Here is a 6,404-nt window from a genome sequence, read left to right as displayed (position 1 = left end):
CCACTATTATGGCCTTTTACTAAGCTGACCAAATACAAAAATTGCGTGAAGCAATCAATGAGAAGCGGTGGGGCAAACTTAGAGCTGCGATCTGTTTCATTAAGACAATGCACCAGTTCACAAGGCCAGTGTTACAACGGCTGCTATTCGTGATGCAGGGCTCGAAATTCTGGAACATTCCCTATATTCGTTAGACCTAACCCCCAGCGACTTTTATCTCTTTGCACGACTCAATGGAGACCTCAGAGGCAACAATTTTTCTAATAATAGTGAGGTAATGGCCGCCGTGGATGCATTTTTTGACGAGTCAAGAAACATTTTTCATTAATGAAAATCGTGGTTTCAAAACAAGATGGACCATGTTTGTAGGCTTATTAGGAGACTATATTGAAAAATAAATTTACTTTTTGATCACGTGCTTTGCAATTCATACTCATTATCATTACTTTTGGATCACCTCTCGTAATACGTAAAACGTATGGTTATCGTTCAAATAAGCATTTTTTTGCATTAAAAATTAGAAGTTGGAAATCCGAGGGAGAGGCCCTTGCCCAGCAGTGGGACATAGAAAATGGCTAATAAAAAAAGGTCAGATAAATTGCAAATATATTCTTCAATAATCCACCAAAATTTATCACCGTGACAGTGAAATTTCAAAAAAGTATATTTTTAATAATTATGTAAAAACCAGACGAAATTGCTATAGGCCTATTTATTAAAAAAATTACTAGTTTATATGTTCTTTTGTAACACATGTAAATTCCACTTATTAAAAAAAAAACTTAAAAAAAGGCTTCTTATTTTCAAAAGTAAAAATTTAAAATTAATTACGACAGTGCCATAAACGGTAAGTATAATGTATGTAAACTATGCCGACAAAATGGTACAATAAAAATTTCAAAAATATTTTTTTTTTATGTACCTACCTCCCATACCTAGACGTAAAAAGGGGTGATTTTTTTTTCTTATCAAAACTTGTAGTGTAGGGTATCGTTGGATAGGTCTTTCAAAATCATTAGGGGTTGCTAAAACGCGATTTTTCGATTCAGGGATTTGTTTGCAAAATATTCAACTTTAAAGTGCAAATTTACATTAAAATCGAGCGTCCCCCCCCCCTCTAAAATCTAAACCGGTCGGTGGAAAATTTCAGAATGGTATTAAGTTTATCAAACTTTCAAGGAAAACTATAACGGCTAAGTTTGCTTGATAATTATTAGTAGTTCAAGGTGCTGTTTCACCATCCATTGATTAGCGTTAACCGCCGGTTAAATGTGATGCCGTCTCCGTCTACTCGAACAAAACAAATAGAGACGGCATCACACCTAACTGCCAGTTAACACTAATCAATGGATGGTGAAACAGCCCCTAAGAGTAAATAGCAGCCTAAGGTATATAATATACCTAAACTTGGAAGATTCCGTATAAAATACGAAATCCTTAGAAAAATATTACTTATTTTTTTCGTAATGGCTACGGAACCCTATTTTGGGCGTGTCCGACACGCTCTTGGCCGGTTTTTTGTACTTATTTTTGCTGTTAATGTTATATCGGTTTAACAAAATATGTAATTTCCATTCATATATATTGTTGGATTTTAAAAGATAAATATTTAAAATCCAATTTCTTGATATCATACCTATGTGACTTATAAAATCTTATTTTATTTTTTCCTAATAGAAATTAGACGTATTACGAAATAATCAATTTAAATAGTGTTTTTTTTTAAATTTCCTATTATATATATATTCAGCTTGTGGGTCTAAAAACTGAATTATTCAAACTTATTTTGACAGTATATTTACTGATAACATTTTTTCTGAAAAAAAAAAACACCTAAGTATATTAGGGTACTTTTTTACCATCTTTTCCGGAACCAAAGGCCGTAGCTAGATAATGGAACAACATCTGCCCTTGAGCTATTTTGACCTGATATTTTTATTATAGTTTACTCACAACTACTATACATAACACACATAATCCCTACTTTATATATAATACTATAAGTGCGAAAGTAATTCTGTCTGTCTGTTACGCTTTAACGTCGAAACCACTGAACTGATTTTGATGAAATTTAGTATATAGGTAGTTTGAACCCCAAGGATCAACATAGGATACCTTTTATTGCGGTAGAGGTAGCCACCGCGCGATAACCTAGATCCGCGCAGACGAAGTCGCGGGCATAAGCTAGTATTAATATAAAAACCGAGTGGTTCCGTAGTAGGTAGAGTCATTCACGATGACTCGTGCCATGGTTCTTATTACAATGTCATTAATGCCTAATTTTGTCAAAATCACGCGTCTTTGTGGAAGGAACTAGGTATAAAACGGTAATAACTCAAAAAAAGAAATATTCGTGTTCTCCTAAAGTAATGGAAATTTTTGAGTGGTTTCCGGGTAAGTATATAGTTCTACTGCCGAAGATGTATAAATGACTAAAAAAAAAGACCACGGACCATTGATTTTTATGACACAAATCGCTAAGTAAAATTTTCATCAAAAAAAATTAACTAGGAGCGACCGCTCTAAATTAAACTAATTTCAATCAAACCTTACCTATCACACAAATAATTTAAAAAAAATATTGGAATGCAGCTTGGTTAAAATTGAAAAAAACTCAAGTAAGGCAGAAGAATTTTACTACAGACACAAATAATAGGTTCATCTATCTACCACAACCTTTATTAATAATGACTTATAACACAAATAATGTAAAATTTGTGTCATAAAAATCAATGCTACGTGGCTTTTTTTAGTCAATTATAGATCAGCATTAGAACTAGATACCCGAAAACTACTCCAAAATTATCAATTTTTTGGGTTATTGCCGTTTTCCTACGAACCACTTGGTTTTTTATATTAATATTTTGTGTGTTATGTATAATAGTTGTGAGTAATCTATACTAAAAAACCGGCCAAGAGCGTGTCGGACACGCCCAAAATAGGGTTCCGTAGCCATTACGAAAAAATAAGTTGTAATATTTTTCTAAGAATTTCGTATTTTATACGGAATCTTCCAAGTTTAGGTATATTTTATACCTTAGGCTGCTATTTACTCTTAAACTACTAATAATTTCAAGCCAACTTAGCCGTTATAGTTTTCCTTGAAAGTTTGATAAACTTACTCGGTTTAGATTTTAGAGGGGGGGGGGGGACGCTCGATTTTAATGAAAATTTTCACTTTAAACTTGAATATTTTGCAAACAAATCACTGAATCGAAAAATCGTTTTAGCAACCCCCTGATGATTTTTAAAGACCTATCCAACGACAAGTTTGGATGAGAAAAAAAAATCACCCCCACTTTACGTCTATTGGAGGTACACTAAAAAAAATATTTAGAAATTTTTAATGTACCATATTGTCGGCATAGTTTACAAACTTATTCGTGCAAAATTACAGCTTTCTAGCATTGATAGTCCCTGAGCAAAGCCGCGGACGGACGGACAGACAGACAGACAGACAGACATGGCGAAACTATAAGGGTTCCGTTTTTGCCAATTGGGCTCCAGAACCCTAAAAATCAAGTCAAAATAGCTAAAGGGCAGATGTTGTTCCCTTATACAGCTAGGGCATTTAGGTGGATTCGAAAAAATAGGTTCATAAAATTACACGTAAAAGCCGTATACAAAAAATGTACCATAAATGGAATTATTTCCTAAAATTGTAGAATGACCTGGCTTAAGCGTCTATGCCAGACAAATTTTAGCGTATTGCCTGTGCACAACGTCTTTGGTGGTTGACTTCAACCATCATAAATAAATACGCCTAATAAAGGATGGAAAGATGTAAGGATCATTTGAGCAAAAGAGTACATTAGGAAAAAGATTAGTTTGCAATAAAAAAGAAGTTTCAAGAATAGTCTGGCTTTCACGAGTGGCGTACAACTTGGCAAATGACAAACAATACCTTTGAACTTAGAACATGAACACTGGTTTTATTCATAGTAAATTTCAAATGTATCATATTTCACTCATATGGGCTTCTCAAACCACTCATACGGGCTTAGGAATCTCACATATTCTCATAGATTCAGGTATATTTACATCGATAATTCAACTCAATCGATTTATTTATGTTTAAATAATGTAATTGAAGTACATAATTGTAATTGTTAGTAGGCACTTTTTTTGGATGTATGTTACGTAGTACATACGTATACTATTATGTACTATTGGCTGAACTTTAATAAACACCTTCTACAGCAAGACTAAACTAATAATTAACTAGAATAGAATGCCTAAACTAGGATACAAAGTAACCTGTATCTTAGGCAAAAAATTGGTGCATAAATACTTAAAAACTTATTATTTAAAATTAGAATGTAATAAGCATGTAACGTAACTGTATACGGCTTGAGCGATTAAATATATCTCAAGAAATAAATACATAATATTATTATCCATACTAATATTATAAGTTCAAAGTGTGTGTGTTGTTATGTTTGTCCGTCTTTCACGTCGAAACGGAGCAATGGATCAACGTGATTTTTGGCATAGAGATAGTTTATGGATCACGTCGAAACGGAGCAATGGATCAACGTGATTTTTGGCATAGAGATAGTTTATGGATCCGAGAGTGACATAGGCTACTTTTTATCCCAGAAAAATGCACAGTTCCCGAGCGAAGAGCGCGCGATTACCTAATTCCACGCGGGCAAAACAGCGGGCAAAAGCTAGTATCTACATAAATAAGTTAATTACGACACTAGCGTCAGAAGCTCTTCGTTTGAATTTCGCTTTGATTGAAGATCGCTTAGCCTATGCCTGTTTTAAACCACATATTTAGTTGCCAACATGCATCTCGTAGTCTGGATGCTTAGCGATTTAAACACGTCTTTAATACCATAGACTTAAGTAACGCAGGAACATTATAGAAATATGTCTATAGTGCAGGTTCCTAGTTGTATCTCGATATGGCTATGTAGGCTTGTGATGATAGTGATGATGTGTGTAGGTGTGGCGTCGAGCTCCGCAGCAAGTCCGAGAGCAGCGGAACGGGGCCTGCAGGCGCTGCTGTCGCGACGGTCGCAACCGCAGGCGTCCGCACCCGCGCCCGCGCCCGCGGCCGCTTCCGCTTCTGTGCCCGCACCGCCTTTGCTGCCCTCTGGCACCGTCGATCAGCGTCTTGAGACGCAGTGGCACCAGTTCCTACTCACTAACGACACGTTCCGGCTTCAGGCCACTATGTATGTTTATATTTTAGCTTTAATACATCATTTACAAAGATATAAAGAGACGCTCTTAATTTCATGTCCTAGAGTTCCTAGACCTAGAGGGGTAGTATTATTTGGTTTTCAGAATAATAACAGTAAATTTAGATCAGCCCATAATTGTCCTTGAAATCTCCTAACTTGTTATTTCCTTCATAAGATCACAAACCAGACAGTTTGGTTAACGGTTATGTATCGGGTATCGAATGCATGCATTGTGTTTCGGCGTGGAGAGTAAAACAGCCGGTGCAATTACTGGCACTTGAGGTATCCCATCTTAGGCCTCTAGGTTGGCAACGCATCTGCAATTGCAGGTGTATGGGCGGTGCTGATCTCTTACCATCAGGAGACCCACTTGCTCGTTTGCCATCCAGTCGAATAAAAAAAAATGTTTTTTACGAATTACTGAAATTGTACTTTTCGCTGTTAGTGGTTTGTTGTTCACGAGTATAGGTACATTATAGCAAAGTCAGCAGTGGAAGATATAAAATATCTACGCTCAAAGACGTAATGTGTAGGTACAGATACGCAACGCTCCTTTTTTCACTCGAAAATGGATTTATCTATTTGGCCTTTTAGGATTAACTTCTTCTGTTACTGTCTTGCAGGCACAAAATACTTATTTGAGAAACTAGCAATCTGCAACCAATAGGGCAATACGCGAAACAATTATAAACTCATGTTACATATGTTATACACGATACGATCACGCATAAGAAGAAACTATAATAATACTTATAGGGCCCTGCAGGGCTACTACGAAACTCGAAATTCGAAGTTCGTGTCGTGCGGTCCCTCTCACTCTCGTATTAAATAGTATAAGTGTCAGAGGGACCGCACGACACGAACTTCGAGTTTCGAGTTTCGTAGTAGCCCAGCTGTTCTGCATTTTCAGTTCGTTGTTCGACACGTAGTGCCTCAGTAAAAGTATCTATACATTCTTGTACTTTGTCGCTTTGCAGGCGTTCCTGTTTACTAAGTCGCTACAGTTTTGACTGTGGACGTGATTGTCGGTCGAGGATCGGTATCTGATTCTCAATCTTCATGACTTTGGAAAATGGGAAAATAGTAATGGTGGTTTCCCATTCGCTTGCACACAACGGTACTGCAGTCTGGACTTCGTAGATAGCAACAGGTTGGGCCCACTCTCGCACCAGATACCTTAGTCATCTTTGACTTCATTTACTGGAAGCAGTG

Source organism: Choristoneura fumiferana, chromosome Z, assembly GCF_025370935.1.
Source record: "Choristoneura fumiferana chromosome Z, NRCan_CFum_1, whole genome shotgun sequence".
In the NCBI taxonomy this organism is placed as follows: domain Eukaryota; kingdom Metazoa; phylum Arthropoda; class Insecta; order Lepidoptera; family Tortricidae; genus Choristoneura; species Choristoneura fumiferana.
Note: the sequence above shows the minus strand (reverse complement) of the source record.